Raw genomic sequence first — 24,535 nt, 5'->3', positions numbered from 1 at the left:
TGGATGGAGTTCTCAGTTAAACTATATCTGCTATCTCACATTTGTAAGGAAACCAAGATACACAACAAATAGCAAAGAGATCTGAGAACCTGCCAAGAGCATAAACGAACAGGGAGTGTGGATTTGTCCTTTACTTTCTTCTATTACTACAGAAGTGAACTGTTGCTGTTTGCGCTTACCATCTTTCCAATTTGCAACAGAGTTGAAGGTATATCTTCCTTTATCTCATCAACCCTAGGCTGCAGCTTTCTCACTATTTGCTCACTGTGTTACAACTGAGATACCAGCAATGCCCAGCATCATGAAATGGTCCTTCTTCAGTGACCATCTCATTCACAGCATTTATTTCCTGATAAAGCAGTGCATGGAAATGAGCCATCTATAATCTCCTTTCCTTCTCTGATCCATCCTCCAACCGTAATATACTTCTATTGGAGCATATCAGAAAACACCCATCATCCATCAAGATGTCCCTTAAAAAAAAATCGTTTCACCAAAAAATGAGACATTTTAATGAAATAATCTGACATGCTTTATACACACTGTAATGCTGATTGAATTTCATTGATATTTAAAGCTGCTTTTAATTATCAGATTTCCACCTTCCAGTGCTATGGGCAATGAAAAACAATGAAGAGCAAGCAGCATATTGTTTTAGGCAAAAACTGAAATGCACTAAAGTGTAGCAGCTAAATATTTCCTGCAAGTCCTTTCCTGAAGAAGTCAATATAAATATATTATTTAAAAGCCGATATTATATTAGGATAATGAAGGATCAATGAAAAGTGCCCAAACCAAACATTAGTACCTAGAATATACTTAGTTGGCAAAGCTGATGCTAATCATAATACCCTCAAATATTACTTGATGATTAATAATTGCCAAAGGGGAGCAAGCATACTTCTTCTTACCTATTTTCTCTAAACACTGCATGTCTCTGTTTAGCTTTCATCAAGGACAGCTAGTGTTGCATAACAGCTTGTGGACCAGATGATATTGTGGGCATACTGTGATAATGCCCATCTGTGGGCAGAGACCAACTAGTTATACTGCAGCTTGCTTCTACTTCAGCCAGTCAGATTAAAGATAATTAGATTCCCCACCCACCCACTAGACCACTGCGGAACCTTCACAGACTTTTCCGAGCCAAAGTGCAAGATTTCAAGTCTCCACCACAGTATAAATATGAAGAACCTCATTCCTCCAAACTGTTAGGTAATTTTGTCACTGTCACCAGCCATGAGCTGATACCATGTAATTCAAAATCAACTTTTTTATTATCCCCCACACTGTGAAACCCACATACATTGTAAACAAACTGAACTTTACACCAGCAAATACAGATAAAAGGTGCTTTATCCACAAGCACCTTGAAGCAGCCAAGACTGGATATAACTAATGAATGTGTCACCGAGGCAAGGAGATCATCAGAAGTCAAATGACAGTAAGCAAAACTTAATGGGACCGTAGCTGACAAGGGTCTTCCAAAAAGAGCATTCAGACAGATGAATTAATGCCTGGGAGTAGGTTGTAAGTAATTTGCTGTATTTCAGATACTGAGCTACTTATCATGGAGATCACTGAGCTATCATTTATACGCACCTCTTCAAGCACTTCACTCTGTTTTACTGCATGGATCAATTGTGTTTGTAGGGTGTAAAAGCACCACACACTTGAAGACAATGGAATATATGCTTGAAAAAATTGACTTCTCCCATAAGGATGTATGTGCTGTTGATATAAGAGTAAACATCCTGGGGGGTATTAGTGGAACCTAGGTTCTGGAGTCGGAATCTCTGGCTCATCATTTCTCTGGCATATTTTGGCTAATAATGTAATGGGGAGTTTACAAAGCTAGTTATTGATAAACTTGAATATTCAGAGTTCAGTTGTGTGGTTGATTGGACTCATCGTTTAACATTAGCCCTTTGAAACCTTTGGACCAGAAGCTTGCCTACAAAATACTGCTTATTAATTTGTTCATTTATTTCGTATAGGAAATTATGTTCTACCTTGCTAGCAGTCATCATATTTGAATCAACTTATGGATGAAATCAATGGGGGGGGGGAGATGACCCATAAAACAAAAGGTAGAAACAAATAATTGGTGCCTCTGTTAATTAACCAAGAGAAATCAAAACAGTCCAGAAGATGTGACAATAAAACAGCAACCAATGTAATCAGAAACCAAATTATGAATAACCAAAGGTTGAGGCAAATACGACAGGCTATGTGTGGTGCTCAACAGATAACAAAGTTGGCCACACAAAATATATTTGAAATGGGTGTTTTGCTATGATGAAGAAAGTATTATATCCATTGACTACCCACCTGACCTCCATAGAAAGGAACATCCAGACAGGGGTCTCTAGCTTTCATATACCCGGTAACTTGCCTGCTAATAAAGTATCTAAAATAGAATGTGGAATTGGCTTACCAACAGCCAATATTACTATGAAGAACACCCAAGCAATTATACCTGTAATAAAGTTCTATTTTCTCTGCATAAAGAGCTGCATGCTGATATCGGTATGCTTATACCTAAATAAAATTAAAGGAGTACTGAACGCGCGCACACAAATAATAATAAAGATTATAGATGCTAAAGTCAAAGAGAATATTATGCTTGAAATACTGGCCAATAAAACTCCCTGTGTGAAACCCTCACTACAACCCCAAACAGTTTATTGTTTCAGAAAAGCATAAATTCCAAAACTGGAGGTTCAAGACCTTGCAGATAGCATCTGCTATACTTTCCTTGCCAAATGCATAAATACAAGTCTCCGAGTTCAAGTGAGGGCTGTATACAAATAATGTAGAGTTGTTTCCTTCTGAGTGAAAGACTACAGCAGCAATATTTCTTTCCATTAAATCTGGAATAAAGTATGTGCCAGGGAACACAATCCTAAATAAAGAGGCAAAAGATCAGAGGAGAGCAAACAAAACAGTGTAATAAGAAAGGCAGGCTCATTCTGAGGAGCTGATAGGAAAACAAGCTTTCCCATCAGAAAAAAAAATGGCATTATTGTTTGGATCCTTTTATTTTTGATTCTGTAGCAGTTGTTGAGAGTGTGCATGTTTTGGGCTTTTTTTGCAATTCTTATAAGCTCTTAAGTATCGTAAACTATTCTAAGATTGTGAACTCGTAATGGCTTCCAACCTAATTTAACAGCGAATAAAAGCACTCCTAAACAGTAGAATTTGGCAAACTCAGTTTCAAAGGTTAATCAAAACATTTAGTTTTATGGATAGAAAACAGACTTTCAAGCCAATCCTGAGCAGGCTTAGTTGGAAGTAAGGTCCAAGTTCATTAGAAATTCCTTTTGAGTTTGAACATTTAGGATTGGGTTGATTTCCGACAATTCTCTGAGTTTGCGCTTCATCCCATAAAACAAATAACCACAATGGTTTGCAGTAGGATCACAGGAAGCTGCCTTATACTGATCCATTTTGCTCATTACTGTCTTCATTGACTGACAGTAACTCTCCAGGTCTTCATAGCATCATAGAATTGGAGAGTTGGAAGGGACCACGAGGGTCATCTAGTCAAATCCACAACAATGCAGGAATCTTTTTGCCCAATGTGGGAACCCTGAAATTAAGAGTCTCATGAAGGAGTCCTTCCCAGCACTACCTGGAGATTTGAACCTGGGACCTTCTGCATTTTAACTTTTGGTTTAACGTATTGCAAACGGCCATTCTCATACTTCCTGCTTTAAACCTCTGATGTTGCAGGTTGAAGGGGGCAGCATGGGGAATGAAAGCTGCTGCCACCACCACTGTAGAAAGCCAGAAAGAAGCCTGCTTTTTGAAATGCTGCCTTCTTGCTGGCTTCCCTTTGCAGCAGGCACTTAGGAACCCTGCAAGGGATTTTGAAAGTTGAATCAAATGTGGCTGATCTGCCCCACAGAGGCATAAAGGTTCCCCATCCCTGATCTGAGGGAGTAATGGGGGGCTGGTGGGTTGGCAAGCTCTAGGGGTTGGTGAGGGATGGGAGTGGTGAATGTGCAAGTGTGGCGATCACACAGGGTCCCCGAACGTTTCAACGTCTATTGATCCCTGTGCCACCACTTGTGCCATTTCTCACTGCCACCACCCAGGCCCTAGCTGGGACAACACTGAGTCCAGTCAGGGTTAAATTGAAACTTAATCTTTTGTTTATTTATTGCAGTTTAACAAGCGTGTGGTTCAGTCAATTACATTCATGAGGTGCCTCTCCAGACCTATAACTTTTGCTACCTGCTCTCACTCACTAAACCACCTCTCAGATATTTACTTGTCTGTCTAGCCTCTAACTGTTCCTGACTCAGCCTATTTCGTTACACTAACTCAACCTACTCACAACTCCAGCCCAATTCACTCCCACTCCACCCACCCAGCTCCCAATGAACTCCTCCCTTTGCCCCTCCCCGAGCTGGTTTTATAGTCCCACTGACTCCACCCCCCTGGGTCCTGACTGGGCAACCTGTTTAACTATTTCACCTCCAGCACTCTCTCATATGTTAACGTCACAGCAAGATGCAGTCAAGATATGCACATTTCCCAAGCCTTGTTGGGTACTTTCTATAATAACTGGCGAAAGTTCAGTATTTAGTCAATATATGCATCTTCCCAAGGCCTCTTGGGGATTATGTATATTGAATGCAAAATGTGCATAATTCCTTCTTCATCATGGAAGGAATATGCATACATTCTCAATGAGGCTGGTTAATGTGCAGAAAGGCTGGATATTATGCACACTAACCATTCAGCTTACATTCCCCTTAACACAGATGAACAGATATAATTTCAGAGTCTTTAAAATATATATAATGCGATGTTAGTGTACTATTAAAAACTGCTTTGAAACCAATGGAATTTAAAAGTGCTCACCGTTGACTGAATTGTAACCTGAATTGTTTTAGACTAAAATGTTACTGCATCCTGATGTTCATCACAAAGGTCAGCGGGAGTCAAATTAACACCTATAACAATGCCTTTCAATCTTGAGGATAATTTCTCAGTCTTTCAAAGCATTTTCTCCCACTAAGCAGAGTTTGCACACCCTCTTCTAAACTAGTGCTAACGTCTCCTAGGGGTCAAAACTTTTAAAGAAGCATTCAAACAGGCTTTTCCTATATTGCAAGGTTTTCCCACAAAGAGGAATAAAAGGTTTTCCTTTACTTTATTAGGACTACAATTCTATGCACACTCTTGAGAGTAAGCCCATTGAATTCAATAGGACTTACTGCTGAGTAGATGTACATGAGACTGCACTGTAAATTTGTCTCATTATCCAGCTACTGAAACTAGATAGGGTAGAAAGAGTCACTGTAGAGGTAAAAGAGGAATCAAATCACTCTGAAAATATTACATGTGTATGCAGCCTAAGGTAACAATGTATTAAAACTAGCAGATGTTGCCTTTTTTTAATAGAGAGAGAGACTGTTGTCTTGTTAAAGTATTGTATGAAATTTAATTATCTATGGTTTATGCCTCTAGATTTTATCAACCGTTACTAGCTTGAATTTATCTGTATATAAAGTCTGTCATTGCTGCTAAAACTATACAAAGGTTTTCAGATAGAATTGAGACTGACTGAAATTGGTGTATTTGTTTTCATAACTTTAAAATAAACTGAAAATACAGTTGTCAAGGCAAGAGGAACAAGACCTTTGCAAAGTTCTGCGTCATTGTCACTGTTTTCTACACAATGTACCTTGTGGTTGTAAGGACAAACAAATGACTGTGTTGCATTGTCAAGCAGTACAGTTTTAAATATAGGACAGAATGTCATATTGCAGTGGCTAATTACACTGGAATTAGGTGATTAACTGCCTTGCAAGCAGACTACCTTTTGACTTTGTCAGACTGTGACATTTTCAGATACTAGTATCAACTTTCTTTCCAGCTGGCAAGGTGGGGTGACAAAAATGTCACAACTGCCTACAGCGTTCACAATGTATGGTCCTGTAGAACACGAAACTTTACAGGCTCAAAGCAGCCCAGAACATTTGACTCAGATGTACCCTTTTCACACTTGGCCACCGATACAGATTCTGAATCCTTAGCAATATGAGAACATTTATAACTCACCTTGATTCTCATGGTTGAAGTGAAAGCAAAAGGGTGTCATACCTCAGCAAAGAGGCAGTGGCGGAGCTTCATACTCCGGCACCGAGGGGTGGAGAGCAGGCGGGCATGGCACGCCACCTGTGGGGGTGTGGCACCCAGTGCAGGTGGGGTGACAGCCGCAATGGCACCCCACTGGGATCGTGCTGCCGGGGGCAGTGCACTCCCCCCACACTCCTCTTCCTCCGCCAGTGCAAAGAGGCACATTGTTAATAGCCAGTACTTTCCAATGTGCTTGGGAAATATTTTTGGCAGAGGATCATTTGTGGTGATTCTGCCCAAAGGTTACCAAATATAGTGCATGGTGTTACCTCATCATAGTTCCTGCTGAAGGTTGTGGTCCTTCTTAAATTGTGGCACAATTTAAGAAGGATATTGACAAGGTGAAATGTGTGCAGAGGAGGACAGCAACCGAGATCAAAAATCTAGAAACCAAGCCTTATGAGGAATGGTTGAGGGAGATGGGTATGTTTAGCCTGGAAAAGAGGAGAGCAAGAGGAGACATGATAGCCATCTTCAAATATCTAAAGGGCTGTCTCATGGAGGGTGGGGCTTGTTTTCTCCTGTTCCAGAGGGGAGGACCCAAGCCAATGGCTTCACATTACAAGAAAGGAGATACTGACCAAACATCAGGAAGAACTTTCTGATGGTTAGAGCTGTTTGTTAGAGCAGAATGGGCTCCCTCAGAAGGTTATGGAGTCTCTCTCATTGGAGGTTTTTAAGCAGAGTTTGTGTGGCCATCTGTTATGAATCCTTTAGTTGAGATCCCTGCATTGCAGGGGGTCATACTAGATGACACTTAGGATCCCTTCCAACTCTAGAGTTCTATGGTTCTTTTTCTGGCTATCAGAATAATTTAGCTGCAATTTGTTTTGAGTTCAGTCATTTTTCTATCATGCACACGAACAGGGGAACTGCAGAATGTAGAGATAGTAAAAAGTCAGTGTGACCCTTTGATATGTCTCTTTGAGAAACTGGACCTGCCTGTGTCCTCCCATTAAGGACATAATGATTCTCCTGGTCTTTTTATTGTTATCCATTAGGGAAGGAAGGAAGTCAAGGAGGGGGCTATGATAATATGAATTCTGTGCTAGAGTGGTGTCATGTATTCATCAGAGTGCTCATTTAATCTAAAGGCAACTCTGCAGTTTGATTATACAGGAGCCCCCAACTGCAGTGAAGTACGTGATAATTTATTTCAGTTGGACTGTAAGTTCTAAAATGTATGTACACTTTTAACATCTAGTGTCTGAAAATATTAACCAATTATGTGTGCAGGTGCGGTGGTGGAAGGTATGAGGAGAAAGTTGATAGAAGGGTTATACAAAACAGGATCGATGCATTTCCCCTCTATCTGTGCAGAACCATAGAGAAGAGTACATTTGCTTAAAATTTATCTGTTTGGATTTCTATGAGGAGTAGGAATGCTACTGTGCTCTGATGTCAATTTTCTTTGCCTACTGTCATCCATCTGAGGAGCTTTAAAAGAACATGTGACAAAGAGCTGGAGCAACTTACATATTTTTTCAGAAAGGTAAATCAGAGAGGAATAAACGAATAAATGTTCTAAATGTGGGTGCAATTTTCGGCTTTGATTATTTTTAAAACTAAAAAATTGAAATACAGGTACATAGGTTTTACAAGGGATGTGTGTATATATGCATTATACACACACACACACACACACACACACAGAGAGAGAGAGAGAGAGAGAGAGAGAGAGAGAGAGACTTAAAAAAAGCAAAGCTGAACAAAACTCAGTATGTTCAGGAACGATATTGACTGAAGAAACTTTACCAGCATTTGAGCAAATATCTTACACAAAAGGCCACAAAACACATTACAATCTAGTCATATAATTTCTTCAAATGAAACCACCAATTGTATTAACATCAAGTAACTTTAAATCAGCAACATGTTCACAACAGTAGTATATTTAATTTGCATAGTAAGTAAAAAGGTAAAGGGACCCCTGACCATTAGGTCCAGTCGTGGCCGACTCTGAGGTTGCGGCGCTCAACTGCTTTATTGGCCAAGGGAGCAGCGTACAGCTTCCAGGTCATGTGGCCAGCATGACTAAGCCGCTTCTGGCGAACCACAGCAGCGCACGGAAACACCATTTACCTTCCTGCCAGAGCGGTACCTATTTATCTACTTGCACTTTGACGTGCTTTCAAACTGCTAGGTTGGCAGAAGCAGGGACCGAGCAACGGGAGCTCACTCCGTTGCGGGGATTCGAACTGCCGGCCTTCTGATCGGCAAGTCCTAGGCTCTGTAGTTTAACCCACAGCGCCACCCGCATCCCAATGGTTTAATATTTAAAAGCTGAGTTTATAGCCAAACAGACTCTGACATGTGCCCAATTGCACACCTGTAGGTTCCTCTTAGAATAATGAACCCTAACAGGAAGAAAGCAGGAGCAGGATTCTCGACTTGCACATACAATAGATACAATCCCTTTCCCCCCATCTATGCAGTCACATACACCCTTTTAGGTGCCTGAACAAGGATGAGGCTTTTTAGCACATCTACAGTCATGTTCAGAAGAAGTAATAGTAATTAGATATTCCCATTTGGATATTTTTGAAAACTTATTTTTTGCAGTGCATGTAAGAAAATTCCCATTCCTTTTTGAGCACTGGGGTTGGGTGGGGGGAGGAAACCTAACAGTTTAATTTATGTGACAGTTTGGCAACTTGTGATCAGCAGTGTAACGCACTTGGCAATGTAAGCCTGAAATCCTTGAGAAAAATCTAACATTGTCAGCCGTCATAAAGTTTTCAAACATTATTAATTGATCAAAGATTATCACATCCTCCCAGCTGAGTTTCCAGGGTGACTGTCTAGCCATATCCCAGGGCACTATAATTCATGACAATCTCAAATGACAACTGATAGACATAACATGTCTGCCCGTCTGGTCATGGATAGTAGCACTGAAATATGCTGCCAAACTCTCTGTAATGGCCTTAGTTTCCCTGCAGTATCAAGCTAACATCTCTGCTGAGACTTAACCCTAATGGAAGTAACAATGACAGCATGCCAAAATAACATATGTGGCAGCCAGTTTAAATTTAACTGGAGTATGTTCCAACAGTGAAATTTAGATAGAAATCGGCATAGCATTCTTTCCCTTTCTGCATGCCTGCTGACTGCTCACTGTTCACACCCTTCAGGGAACGGGCCTTTGTTTAATTTGCTTTGGCACCTTTGACTAAATTGAAGCAGACTTATTTCCACACTTGTGGCGTAGAGCAACAGCAATTGCGTAACATGGAATTCAGAAAGAGTGGTTTGAGAAACCATGGCTGGCAAAGTGACAGACACTTCTGTAAGCTTCCCATTTGACGTTTGCAAATGTAAAGCTAATTTGACGGCCCTGCTGCTCGCTGCATACAAATCCACGGTAATGCTTCACATCAAATGTCACTGCAAATGTCAGTGGGTCTCTGCTAGTAGACATGGTGACCCTCTGCTCATGTAGACATGTCTCTCATTTGCTTATTCCAGGATGACTACCTCCCTTCCTTTGTCAGCTGATTTTCCAATACTAGAAATCACTCTTTTTCATTGAAAGTAGCCTTCACTAGTGGCTCACCAGATGGGGCAGAGCTGCTACACTAGCTTTTTGACACAAGATAATATCACCAAGGCAACTATCTATAAACAAACAAAGTCCATAAAAAGTAGTTTCTTTCTTAAATAGGTTTCTCTTAAACAATTGCAAACATAGTAAATAAAGAGTCCACTTGTGATATACCAGTGGTTCAGTGTTCGGACGTCGTTCCAGTGAACAGATGTTTCATTGCTAAAGAGCTTAGTCATTGAGATTTCTGGTAAATGATAGTCTGTCCCCCACTTGCCTCCATTTCTCCACGCCCCCCACCTTTCACTTCCAGTAAACAACAGCAACCTGCCTGCGGAAAAGCTAATGTAACAATAAGACAATGAACAGGGTGGCAATACAATGACTAGTGCAATCTGCACAGGATAATATCACCAAGGCAACTATCTGTAAACAAACAATAAACGTCAATAAAAATGACAAAAAGTGGTTTCTTTCCCAAAGTTTAACAAACCGAAGGGTCCTCTTTCTATGCTCCTACCAATAGAAACATGCAGATGGGGACAACTATACCCCTGCTTTAAGTCGTTTACATACTGATTTCTCTTGTATATTATTTGTTTAACACTGTCTATTGCAGCAGTTCTCAACCTGTGGGTCCCCAGATGTTGCTGGACTACAACTCCCATCATCCCTAGCTAGCAAGGCCAGAGGTCAGGGATGATGGGAGTTATAGTCCAACAACATCTGGAGACCCACAGGTTGAGAACCACTGATTTAGAGTCTTATTCATAGAAGGTTCCCATTTCCAACATGCTGAGCTAATTCCATTGACATATTGCCAAGGTCATAACATAATAATAAGAGCAGAGACAAAGTGTCCAGGGTCGGATGTCAGCTATGAAATTAGCTTGCTTCAATATACCATAGTTAAGATGGGGCACAGTTAAGGGCTGAACGCTGAACTGTGGTTACTAACAAATAGATGGTAAAGCTTCCAATCGTCTCCTTGCAGCCATGCCAGAGGAAAAGGGAAGTAGAGCACATGAACCCTAGGGAAGGTCTGGGTCATTCTGCTAACTCTAAACCATAGTTTAATTGCAGCTTGTCTCATTATCTTGAAACTTTTGATTCGCTTTCTGCGGCAGCAAGAAAACTAGTGATTTTTTTTCAGGCTTCCTTCAGAGAAGGGAGGATTGGAGCAATCCAAAACTGGCAGGTATTTTCACCAAGCAGCTGCCATTATAGAACTTGGTGCCATGTTGGCATATTGCAGTATATTGGAAATGTTAGGAAGGTCCAAATGAGTGCTGAAACCCCTTACAGCTGCTTGGGCATTGGTACAGAGCATTCACATAAAAACGAAAATGTTGAGTTCTTAGTATTACCTAATTTAGCACAAGCTCTTCTAGTTTCATCCTTTCTAATGCTAGAGAAATGGGCAAAGGTAAGCCAATAATGCTTCAGCTGATATGATCGGGTACAGAATTTGGCCTTCAAATATACTATCAAGATTTTCATAAACTTGGCTGGCAGCGCAGCTATAGTGACACAATTCCTGAGAGCCATTGCTAGGTAAGAGGGGCAGCTGGAAGACAAACTTCCAAAGCTTACTGGACGTCCACTTTACATTTTGATAGTGCATTTCAAATATTCAAAGTGCTTCACACACATATATAATAGGTCCATAATTCTTGCAACAACCCTGCAAGGAAGACTAATATTATTGACATAAAGAACTTTCCAAAACTACAAACCTTCGTTCTACGGTTGCTTATTTTGGCCACTGCCTTCTCTCATGAGAGTTCACAGATGCCAGCTTCAACTACATCACTACATCTCCAAAGTTATGAAAAGCATCTTCAATGTCATTGTTGTAACAATAGCTGAGATACATGAGCACCACAGGTTATATTGTTCAGATAATTAGGCAATTCCTCAAGTATTAAAAAGGCTAATGAGAAAACTCCATTGGTCATGTTTCAATTAAGTTTACCTAAGTTTTACTTGCAACTCTAGTCATTTAATTTCCCTTTGATGTGAACACAGATGCTTACATATTGAGTGCGGAGTGCGGAATAAATTTTTGTCAGCTTGTATAATTTCCAGTATTTATTACGTTGCAATAAAATGGGGAATACTAATATGACAATTGGATATATCTCGAAACATTGGGTCTAATCAGATTTATTTCCATGTTGCAACATGCAGCGGGCAGGCAGGCATATACTTGACTAATTTCTTCTTGTTAAAGTATTCATGCATGCCTCCCTAGTACTTATTGTGACAAGATGGAACAATAAAATCAATATCCTTAACTGTCAAAACAGCATAAGGAAATTGCAAACAAACACTGAAAAGCTGCCTTCGAGAAAGGAAAAGGAAAAAAAATCAGTTTAGTGAATTCAGAATAGTGTATCAGCAATATTGTTAATCTTCCCTAAAGCACAGCTTATCCAAAATTGTATATTATTTACTCTGCAGTAAATCCAGCCTAAATCAGTGTTTAGGTAAGTAGAGTAAGTATTATTATTTTAACTTGCATTTTCTGGAAAATGGAATAAAAATGCTTATTTGTCCAAATTGGCTGAGATCTTGTGTCTCTAATAATGAATATGATACTACAAATGTGTTTTGTTTCAAAGTTCAGTTCATTTGTTTTAAGCCCTGACAAAGCTTTTATTTAAAGCTATATTGCAATTGGGACTGAATTCAAATGAGATTCTAGCATCTTGCACCAACAGCATTTAAGAGAAGCATCCCTAAAAGCAAAATGGAAGGAATATGCTTTAATAATGGTGATTGAGAATTAAAAGGGAGAAGGGTGGATACTGAGCCCTCCTAAAGTCAGGGAAACAAGCCTGGCTGTTTGGATCTAACAGCATTTCAGAACCCGCTTGTGGCACTGTTTTCAACAGAAATGCTACAACAAATAAAGAAAATGAAATAGATATATATGAACATTATATACAAATGTATTATATATGATATTATATTTGTATATAATATATAATATTAAGTATTATATACAAATATAAAGAAAAATATCTTTTAGAAGTAGAAACAATTAGGGATATGCAACTAATTTGGACAAATCCTGAATTCTGAGCCGATCTGGGCCATTTAAGGCTAAATCATATTTGGATCAAGGCACTCCAAATTGGTCCAAACCACATTTTATAAGTTCAGATTTATTCTGACCAATTTGGAGGTCAAAACATTCTCTAAAAAACAAAAGAGCCAGTCTCCAAAATATTGCAGAACTGTGAAGCAACACCTTAAAAGGATAATGGCAGCGTGGAAAGGAGAGGAAGGAAGGAAGGGAGGGAGCTGGACTTTGCTGATTGTCAGCTGCAGTTTCCAGTACAGGAAGAGTATCTCCAATCACAGAAATGTTCACTCTTTTGTAAGTTGTCTTAACATTAGAAAGAGTTTGGTGGCATTTATTCATCTTATCTTTTATTTATTCTTAGGTAGCATGCTCAGCCTTTCTTATATACAGCATACCCGTTTTCCATCAATTTCCAGTCAATCTCAGTCCCATACCTAATCTATATATTTTTTAAAAAACCTTGTTTGTTGCCTGCACCTTAGTCTTAGCCAGTGTCATACTTTCCTTATCCTCCCCTCAATTTTATTCCTGGTTATTATTATTTTTTTTTAAATAATTTTTATTAACAGGCCAATCATATCACATTGTTCAAATCACATTAATTCCAGATTATACAGCCAAATTTTAAATTTTTTGGGGGTACCCATATATCAAGCTCCGCACGAGTCCAAATTCCAGATGACTCCAGACATCACTTATTTGCTGCTTTTGTTCGACAGTTCCATCCAGTTCGATTCGGATAGAAGTTTATTACCTTCTTTCTCTTCTTGTTGTTATCATTTATTCCTTTCTTTGCGATCTCTGATGATTTTCACAAACAGATTGAAAGATTTGGTGTCACTGTGTGGGTTTTGTAGTCTTCCAAACTCATATTATTCAGGAACAGCCTCTGTTAGATACTTCCATAAACAAAATTAATCTTCGGTCTGTCCATTATTATTCCTCAGGCTGGCCCGGTAAATCAAATAAATTAATTAGGGGGCTCTGTCAGGTCAAACTTGCATTCCAGCATTCCTCCTCTTCGCACTGATACTCCTCCCCCTCATCTTCTTCTCCGGCCGGCCTGTCTTGGCGAGACGCCATTTCTTTTTAACTGCGTCATAGAAATTCCTCCTTCTCACCGTTTGATCTTCTCTTGTTGTATTATATTTCCTCCCACACAAATCTTAAAGTTCTGTTTATGAATTGTTAGAACGTAACGATCTTATTTCTTCCTGGGGTGGAGGGTATTATTATCACATCATGCAAGGGAAATCGGAAAGGTTTTTCCCTCCACCCCCCCTTCATTCCAGCCATACATTCTCTTGGTAGTAGTTCAGCAAAAGATTTACTTATCCGTCCGTCACTCCCGGTCACAGAGATCCATTAGTCAGCAGTCCTTATCGTCGAGTTTCACTTGATATATGTGCTCCAGCCTTCCAAATCTATTATTCTCCAATTAGTTCCAATTATAATTCCAAGCTGAAGCAACCAGCACGCGCTGATTGGAATCGGCGTCGGGAAGATCTGACTCCACCGAGGGCTTGTGCCAAGTGTTCCGCACCCCCATCTCTCAAATCAGGGGGTGCATTGTAAACACCGCTGGCAGGGCAGGCCCCCCCATACCCTTGGGGGGGGGGGAAGGCTGCCTACTTCCCATAGCAGCCCCTTAATACCTCGTATGGGTCAGAGAGATGTTATTGTCAGCCATCTTCCAACGCGCCACCTAGTGGCCCCCCTATTCCTGGTTATTTTAGGGCTACTTAATATTTTATTTACAGCTGTGTTTTGTTCTCTGTTTCTATCTTTATTAGTATTTTGGTATATGTGTGTGTCAGTAAGGCTTTTTGAGTACCCTGCACACAGTCCAGTATGATAAACAGACCCACAGAGATGAACACACCAATATCTCCAAACTTCTTTATACCAATAATGATTTGTTGTCTCTGTCAGGTACTGTTACAGCAGCTCCTTATAGAGGATGCTGAATGCTCTCTATCGAACACTGTCTCTAACACTAATTTTAAAAAGATTCAACAGGGTGGGGTGGGGGAAGGTAGAACACTTAATGGGCCTTCCATTAGTCATCACTGTATTCTCTATATTCTTTAAGGTACACATTCCTCAAGGCCTAATTTCAAGAGAAGAACTTCACCGCCACCACCAAAAGATGCTAATCTCAGCAAATAGTTAGCCTCACAATATACATACATCTTAACTTGAAATAACATATACACTCTGCTCATATATGCAACTGGTCTTTTGATCGATTACAAGTCTTTCTGTGTGTATTTTGATGTAATGTATTTATTATGACAGAGTCTGTATGCTCCTCCTTTTAGTACAGTAAAATACACAAAACATAGGATGTCTTAGTTACACCTTTGCAGTGGAGTAGCAGGGAGCAGGATAAATGAAAAAGTTAAAGCAAATGAACTCCAGGCTGAGAAAAGAAACATTTGTCTCTATTTGTATTGCAGAATTACATAGTTTGTAGTCCTAAGAGGTTTCTTTTGTGCCGGTCAGCCCTGTTTGAACAGGTATGATTACTTTATTATTACTCCATTTGTTTAAGAGGAAAATGTATGTTTTTGGAAATTAATCTCTCTAAATAATGCTGACCATAAACTGAAGTATTTGCATGCTTGCAAATCCTGAAAGTCTAAGCATATTACATTCACTCATTTTGCTTGCTAGACATATTTTTTTTTTTTTTTTGCACTTATCCTAATTTTGTAGAAACATGTAGAAATTTACTACCTTGCAATCTTGTCCTTTTTACCTTCCGTACATTTATGCACTGGGGTGCAGAGGAAGGGGAAAGGCAGAAACAATGTATTTAAGCTAAGTCATTCACAATATTGTTCATGATAGATTATTATTCTCATTAACTTGAGTCATTATTTTCTTTACAAATAGGCAACGGATGCAGATCTTCTAAATCCTGCTCTGATCAATGCAATGGGTGGAAGAAGTACAGGCATACCTCAAAGATATTGTGGGTTCAGTTCTAGACCACCACAATTTCAGTGAAGCTAGTTGCACCATGCCCTCCTCAAGGCATATAAAACTTATGTTTACATTATGCGGTACTCTATTATGCCAGCACCCTTCACCCACTCCCTGGCTGCAGGAAAGAGTGGGAGAAAATCCCATCTCCAGCCCTAGTGTTATGTACTGAGTTGAATAGGATCCAAACTGCAGCAGTCTGATTGGTCCTAGAACAATAGGATCCAAATTGCACCAGTCTGATTGGTCCTAGAACAATAGGATTCAGAATGCAGCAGTCTGATTGGTCCTAGAACAATGCAGCAGTATGATTGGTTGGCAGGAACCACCCAATCATGCTCCAGATATAAGTGAATCCACAACCTGGTTGGCTTACAGTAGAATTCCAGAATTAGCCAATCATGTGCAGCGCTTTGTGTAAATAATGTATATAAAGCAGATACTTTGAGGGGACTTTCATTCATTCCTCCTCACCACTATGAGCTGAATAAAGAGCATGAAATCACTTTGCGACTCTGAGTATATTTCACTGGCGACGAGGATGGAATCCCGCTGAGCTGACTGCCACACACAGCACCACAGCACCTCCACCTGCCGCACCGCTGCCTCACACCGTGTATCCAGGCTTCAGCTCCCGGACACAAGGAACTCAGAATGGCAACCGACAGCAGCTTCTCGCCATTGAACCCAGCATCTGGAGACTGGGAAGTATACGCCTCCCGTTTCACCTTCCTCCTAGAAGCCAAAGGGGTCACCGATGAAGAAGACGCCAAGAAGAGGGCGATATTCTTCAGCATCTGCAGAGAGGAGACGTTTGAAATCGCCCGGGCTCTCCTTGCACCTGAAGACGTCGCTACTGTTCCATACAAAACAATAATGGAACAGCTGAAGGGGCACTTTTCGCCGCAGCCCTCAGTGGTGGCTCGTCGAAATGCCTTCTACGCAAAGCAGCAAGCCCCTGGGGAAACCATAACTGGGTTTGTGACCTCTCTCCGCCAAGCCGCCCGGTTCTGCAACTTCTCAGAGCTGGAGAACATGATTCGTGACCGCCTCGTTGGTGGCCTGAAGGATGAGGAGCTGCAACGACGCCTCTACGCTAAGAAGGACGTAATGTTCCAGGTCGCTCTGGAGGAGGCCCTGGCAACAGAAGCTGCCGAGAGGTCAACGCAAGAGGCACGGCTGAGCCAGCCGTCCCAACCGAGGGTCCACCACGAAGACCTCACCGACGACTCAGGATCTGACAGGGAGGAGGTGCACTGAATACAGCAGCGCACTCAAGCAGCCCACATACCACAGCTGCCTCGACGAGAAGGAGGGAACTGCGCAAGCTGCGGGGAAAGTCACGAGAGGAAGACCTGCTGTTTCCGCAATGCAGAGTGCAGGCAGTGCAGAAAATTGGGACACATCGCCCGGGTGTGTCGAGCTCAGCCCACCCGACGCCAGGCATCAGATGACCAATCCAAGAGCCCCAGGTCCCGGGGCTCAACACACCAAGGCAACTCGACGGAGCTCACGGACTTTCAGGTATACCAGTTGCCCCACCCCAACGTACAGAAAATTTATGTAGAGGTACAGATAGAGGCGGCCCCATGCCGCATGGAGCTCGACACGGGTTCAACTCTATCCATAATCTCGACAAGGACCTTAAGGAAACTGTGTCCTACTGGGGGTCCCAAACTCAGGCCGGCCCCATTCACCCTCCGGGACTTCCAGAAACATAAGGTCCCCACAATGGGGGTGGGGACCTTCAGGGTGCAATACTGAGGGTGGACACGGCAACTGGACTTGCTTGTGGTCAAGGGCCCCTACATTAGCTTACTGGGATTGGCATGGTTTGGACCACTGGGGCTAGCCATCACCGGGGTGAACCACACTACCTTACAAGTGGACGTGGACGCCATATGCAAGGAATTTCCAGGGGTTTTCGATGGGAAATTGGGACAGTATACGGGCCCCCCCATTGCTCTACAGCTTGATCCCGCAGTACGACCGATCAGGCTCAAGGCCCGCCGGGTCCCGTTCGCCCTGAAACCCCATATAGACGAGGAATTGGACCGGCTCGTGGAGCAAGGAGTGCTGGAGCCGGTGCCTAATGCCCCCTGGGAAACCCCAATCGTCATACCCGTCAAGCCTAATGGATCAGTCCGCATCTGCGCAGACTACAAATGTACCATCAACAAGGCCCTCACGGCCCATGCATACCCAGTGCCAGTGGTCAGCCATGTCCTTGCCACCCTGGCTGGGTCGAAATTTTTTGGCAAGCTGGACTTGGCCCAAGCATATCAACAGCTGCCAGTAGATGAGGCCACAGCAGAGGCACAGACGATTGTGACGCACAGAGGAGCATTCAGGGTAAAGCGGATGCAATTCGGTGTCAGTGTGGCACCAGGCATATTCCAGAATCTAATGGACTCGCTCCTTAAAGGGATTCCTGGCGTCACCCCCTTCTTCGATGATGTGTTGATTGCCGGGCCCACACCAGAGGAGTTTGAGGACCACCTCCGCACCGTTCTGCACCGTTTCCAGACGGCGGGTCTCAAGGTGAAGTGGGAAAAATGTCTACTAGGAGTGCCTCAGGTGGACTTTCTGGGATTTATGGTGGATGCAGAAGGGGTCCACCCGACTGGGGACAAGGTACGGGCCATTTGTGATGCCCCAGCGCCCAAGAGCAAGACTGAACTTCAGGCCTTCTTGGGACTATTGAACTTTTACCATTCCTTCCTTCCCCACAAGGCGGCGGTAGCAGAGCCCCTACACAGACTCCTGGACAAGTGGGCCCCTTGGGTGTGGGGCCAGCGCCAGGAGGCTGCATTCCAGGCAGTCAAGGACTTGCTTGTCTCAAACTCAGTCTTGGCACACTTCGACGAGAGGCTGCCTGTGGTGCTAGCATGCGACGCCTCGCCCTATGGCATGGGCGCTGTCCTGGGACACTAACTCCCGGATGGAAGAGAGGTACCGGTAGCATACTTTCCCCAGACACTCAACGCAACCGAGCTGAACTACTCGCAAATAGACAAGGAGGGGCTGGCAATCGTGAAGGGAGTAAAAAAATTCCATGATTTCTTGTATGGGTGGCCCTTCACCATGGTGACTGACCACAAGCCGTTGCTTGGCTTGTTTGCCCCCGAAAAGCAGACTCCCCCAAGTGCTGTCTCCTCGCGTCCTCAGGTGGTCAATTTTCCTTGCCAGCTACCAGTATGCACTGATTCACCGCCCGGGGAAGGCGATGGGCCATGCGGACGCGCTCAGCAGGCTACCACTACCGGACACAGGCCCCGACCCAGCACCTGCACAAGAGGTTATGAGCCTGGAGCTGCTTCCCGACCGCCCCATTCAGGCACAAGAAGTTGCACACCATTCCAAGAAAGATAGGGTCATCTCCCGGGTCCTGGACTGGGTGTGGAGGGGATGGCCCAGCAGCAGCCCTGGGCCAGAATTTGCTGGCTACACAACCCGCAAACATGAACTATCGGCCCACAAGGGGTGCCTGTTATGGGGAAGCAGGGTCGTTGTTCCCCAGCCCCTCTGCAAAAGGGTCCTCACAGCCCTACATGAGACACACCCAGGGGTAGTAAGAATAACTCCCTTGCCAGGAGTTATGTGTGGTGGCCGGGGATCGACGGAGAGATAGAGGCTGGGTCAAACACTTCCAGGCCTGCCAAGAATCCCACCCAGATCCGCCAAGGGCCCCAGTCCAGTCCTGGGAGTCCACCCGAGCACCATGGTCACGCCTGCATGTGGACTTCGCTGGCCCCTTTCAGGGGAAAACATTCTTCATAGTGGTGGGCTCCTACACCAAATGGCTGGGCTCCTACCCCAAATAGCCAGCTCCATTCCCATAGCCAGAAGAGGGGCAATGGAAACGAGAGGTTTCTTTGCTCTGGAAGCAGTCAGGTTGCCTGAAGGTGCACCCATGTCCTTGTAAGTTCTCTCAAATTTCAGTGGCACCCTGTGCAACACTTAAATTTGCTCCTCCCACCTGTTGTGCTCCGTTCTACTGCATTGTTGTGGTTCCCCCTGCAATGACGCACCCAGTGCCACCCTAAAACTGCTTCTGCAAACAATGAATGCAGAACCTTCTGGACCTTTCATAGAACATGCATTTTAGTGGTACTTAAAAAAAATAAGGGTTCCTTAATCATCCAGCTATGGAGCTAATTCAGTTGGTTTCCTTTGCTCTTGTTCTCGAGTGACCTCCCTCAAAGAGTTAAAAATGTCAAGAAGAAAAGCTGTTTTCTTAGAGGGTATCTATGAAGCATTCAATCACGGTATACAATCTAAGTGATTTGGGAATTTTAACTTTGAATTTTAACTCTGGTTTTAGGATAAATATACAAAGCTAGTGACTTTTTGAGGATGAGTGAATTCATCCATAGACATTTGATATTTGCGAAGATAAGTATAGGTCCAGAAAAGCCTCAACCTACAGATAAGAGCAAAAATATTGAATGCTGACAAGAAAGTCAAGGCAGCCAAGTGAAATGAGCTGAAGAAAGCTGACTTAAAATCAAACCATTCCCACCAGTCTGATGTGGTAGAAATGGGAAGAGTTTGAGAATAAGTAGGCAGATGCAGCCTGACTGTGGAAAATTACAGGCTGATAAAATAAAATTTCTTGCTGTTATCTTCAAGTGAAAAAGGCCTTCTCTGATAGACCACTAGGTACACAGGCCCCCAATTTCTTAAAATCTCAGTTGTTGATCAACAAACAGATTACTTCCTGATTACATTTTGATCCTCAGTTGCTTATCTCGTGTTATCCCCACAATAACTCCATAGGATGGTATGCTGGGGATTTCTAAGACCATAAAACAAGCTTCAATGCAGCACAGGGATTTGAAGACAGGTCTTAGGTGTCTTAAAGCTAATGTTCTAAACCATACTATCACTCAGTAGCTTGCAATCTAGCATCCACAGAGTGACCTGGGACTTTAGGGAGTCATTGATCCACCTTACTAATGTCACAATCCAACTCAGCAAAGTGAAAATCTCACCCAGATCATCCCTCTATTTACCTTGAGATTTGAGCCTGTGCCCATCCCTTGTATATTCTAATATAGACACAGCTATACCGCCTTGGTGGGAAAGAGGCAGGAGGCAGCCAACTCTGACTATCTGCTCCCAGGATCTGTTAATCCAACACATGTGAGCTGCCTGGAAGCACAAACATTTCATTACCTATCATGTGCCACGGATAGACCAAACCAGTGCATAAGCTGCTTTACAACCAATTCAGTGTTAATTATTTCATATTTCCCTGACCAAATTGCTTAGATTTGTTTTGCTGATCAAATCCCCCATAGTTCTAAAAGGAGCTGTCTGTAAATGATAGCTCATTAGGATGTCCTAATTCTATTGTGGTCAGTGGCATTTACAGAGGATCAGCATTGCTTTAATTTTTCCATGTTCTGGACAGCACTGCTTTAAATTGCCTCATCTTTTTTTATTGTGCTGTATGATTCATTTCAGTGGTTTCTAGTTGTTATTCAGTAGCCATGCTTCTCCAGTAAAAAAGAAAGATGTGGGTGTTCTCTTGTAGCAGGGAGGGGGAAAAAAAAGAAGACCTGAGGAAAGAAAACACGTGCAAGAAATTTGAGCTTTTCCAAAGACAGAATCCATTCAGTGTTCCCATCCCTTCACAATTGTGAAAGTCAGAGAATTGTGCTTTTTTAATTTGTTTGCTCATGCTACACGCTGTAAATCAATAGAGTCAATTAGAAAGCAAGGCATCAAAAGAAAGATACAAAACACTCCCTCGCCCACCTGAAATCCCAAGAATTACGAAGAACTGCAGAGGAGTACTCTCCAAGGACAGCTATTTTAGCTCTAGCAACCCAAAGATTCCCTGCTAATTGACCTTTTACTCATAAGGCAAACAGCGGCACTTTGCTAAAGTGACTTTTTGGATAATGTTGCAACACACCATTACAAGACACATCAGCATGGCTGTCAAGCTGTGACAACTGGAATAAGAGCCTTTATTTTTCAAGGGGGAGGGCTATACATTTAAGGTATTCTCAGAACACATATGCACAAAGAGACAGCTCTAAGTACCCCTGGAAAAGTGGCCAGTGTTGTTGCTTTTTTCCAAATTACAGAATTAATATTGCAGAAAACGAGACATTGCTTAATAAGTGAGCTCAGTTCATATAAGTACAAATCCCGGGAAAAGCAATATATTTTCTGCCTAAATATCCTTACATAGCAGTGTTTGTTTTTTATATTATTGTTATTATAACAAATGTGGCAATGGGAAGCTTGCAACCAGCCATTGCTAAGCTGTGCCTATCACACATTACCACATGTACAGACATTCCTTCTAAAAAAACAAGAGAGAGACAGAGAAGCACTAAGCTCAAAAAGAAAGTTACAAAAATTATGGGAAATGAAATGGGGGAAGACCTATTTGAATATGCAGAAATCATCAGGCAATGTATGAATCCCTATATATCAGGGGTTGGGACCTGTGACTCACTACAACTCCCATCACCTCTAGTCATGAGCTATGCTAACTGGGGCTGATGGGAGTTGGAGTTCAGCATGTAGAGGGCTGCATTTAGATCACCTGTTCTTTCCCAAGGTAGAGCATGATTTTCAGTAGCGGATGGCGTGAATCATGCTGCTCCTCACCTCCAGTCAGTCATATTGCTGCAGTTTTATCACTTCTCCTATTGGTTAGTGATGTGGTGTGTACAGTGGAGGCTGGTCCACCAGGGCTACTTTTCAGATCAGTTCAATGCTAAAATTGCAATGCTTAAGCAGCCACAATAGGGAGGAGGATGGGGGGCGGGCAGAACAACATGGATGCACCAGTGAAACAACACATTCAAAAAGCCTTCCCTTCCAGCTAGATGGAATGCCATGTCCCCTCCCTCTCTCATAGGCTGTGGGAGAGTAAGGAGCTGATAATCTTATAGCAAGCTGCCCCAGTGAAAAGTGACATTTCTTTCTTTTTCTTAAATCTCAGAATCTGCCTCCCACAGACATAAAATGCTTGATTGACAATCCATGTAAAGTGATCTTGAATATTCACCTACATATAATATGGTTGTCGGGGGGGGGGGTATCCCTGACTTTGACTGACCCTGTATGATTAAGAATTCAGCAAGAAAGGGCAGAGGAAAGCAGGTCAACACTGCAAAGCACAGTCATTCATACTAACACAATCACACAACAATTTCAGTGCTGCAATCTAAGGCAAGCTAATTTGTCTTCACTGTTCTCGTCTGACCCAGTTAAGCTGCAAGTGCACTCTATAACTGAGGTTTACAGCGGAATAACACTTTAACCAAAGTGCTGGAGTCGGAAAGGTGAGCTCGAAGAAAAGGTCAAAGCCATCAGGTTACTGTGTATGGCCAGGAATGAGTCCAGCAAGAATTCATTATGCTGCTAGAGACTCCCATCCATTCAGCATCTTAAATAGGCTTTCTAAGCAATTTGATTCTCTGATTCCAGGGTTACTGTGATGCTTGTGAAAGCCACAATTTAACGTAGGCTCAAAAGAGACAGGATAAGACAAAACCTTGTTTCTACATTTTTGGGGATTAAGGAGAGTCTCTGTAGGCTCTGCATTGGCCCCTTCAGTACAAGTAATCTTGTTTGAAAGCCAGAAAGCACAGAAGTAAGTAGCTTTAAATGTGATGGAAAGTGCACAGGTCCAACATTTAGAAACTGCCTGGTCATGGTCAAATGACATTTTAACCACTCTCTTTATAGGTTAATTAAATAATAAAATGAATTAATTACCCCATTCCTTAGTGCAAGAGTCCAGACTATTTGAAAAAGGACTCTATCTGTGCCAACTGATGGGGACAGGCCTGCCCATGTCGCGGGAGCCAATGGCTCACCTTTTGACCTCTCTATGAGTAATATTTTAAATAATGTAGAGACTGCTTTGACTTAGGAACTAATTTAGATACACCATTGGGCTCAGAGCCTCTGCTACAGTTCTACTGCATATCTCTATAAATATTACAGGGAAATCTGTGGAGGGAGTTTTTGTTCTTTCGCCTTCTTCTGTTTCTCTGTTCTCTGTTTTCTTATTATATCCCCATCTCTACTACATTTTAACAAGGTTTCTTTCACCACCTTCTTCTTCTTCTTCTTCTTCTTCTTCTTCTTCTTCTTCTTCTTCTTCTTCTAAAAAAGCATGCAATTCCTGGAAGTGAGCTACACTTGATAACATCCTAGTTTTGATCATCCTATAAAGTCTAGGCTATCTGTATTTGGGAAGGGATCATAGCTTGCAAAGCTAGGACATATGCTTTTCATGCAAAAAGTCCCAGGTTCAGGCCCTGGCATCTCCCATTAGAAGGATCAGACAACTTCTGATGAGAAAGATCCATGCCTCAGAGCTGCTGATAGAGAAGACGATCCTGGATTAGATAGACAAAAAGGTTGGTCTGGTGTATGACACACTCCTGTGAGCCTGTTCTGCTTGATTGGAGAGGCATTTTCCCTTGCAGTTTAGAAAATAACCTACAGAAATGAGGGCTTCAGCTTGGAAAGCGTTCAGTTTGGAAGAGTGCTCTGAAGCCAGTTGTTGCTACACCACCACCACTACAGAAACTGCAAGGCCCATTTCCCTTTTCACAGCTAAAAGTTATAACAGAGGCAAATAGCTTTGGAAGAAAACAACATTCTCCAAGCACGAACCCTCCAAACCCCAAGTTGAATCCAGTTCAGACAACTCTGGTAGGTCATGGCTCAAACATGTGTCCCCCTTTTTGCTATTGTTGGACTAGATGATCCTCAGGGTT

The sequence above is a fragment of the Podarcis tiliguerta genome (assembly GCF_965153285.1).
Source record: "Podarcis tiliguerta genome assembly, chromosome: 9".
Classification (NCBI taxonomy): Eukaryota; Metazoa; Chordata; class Lepidosauria; order Squamata; family Lacertidae; genus Podarcis; species Podarcis tiliguerta.
Note: the sequence above shows the minus strand (reverse complement) of the source record.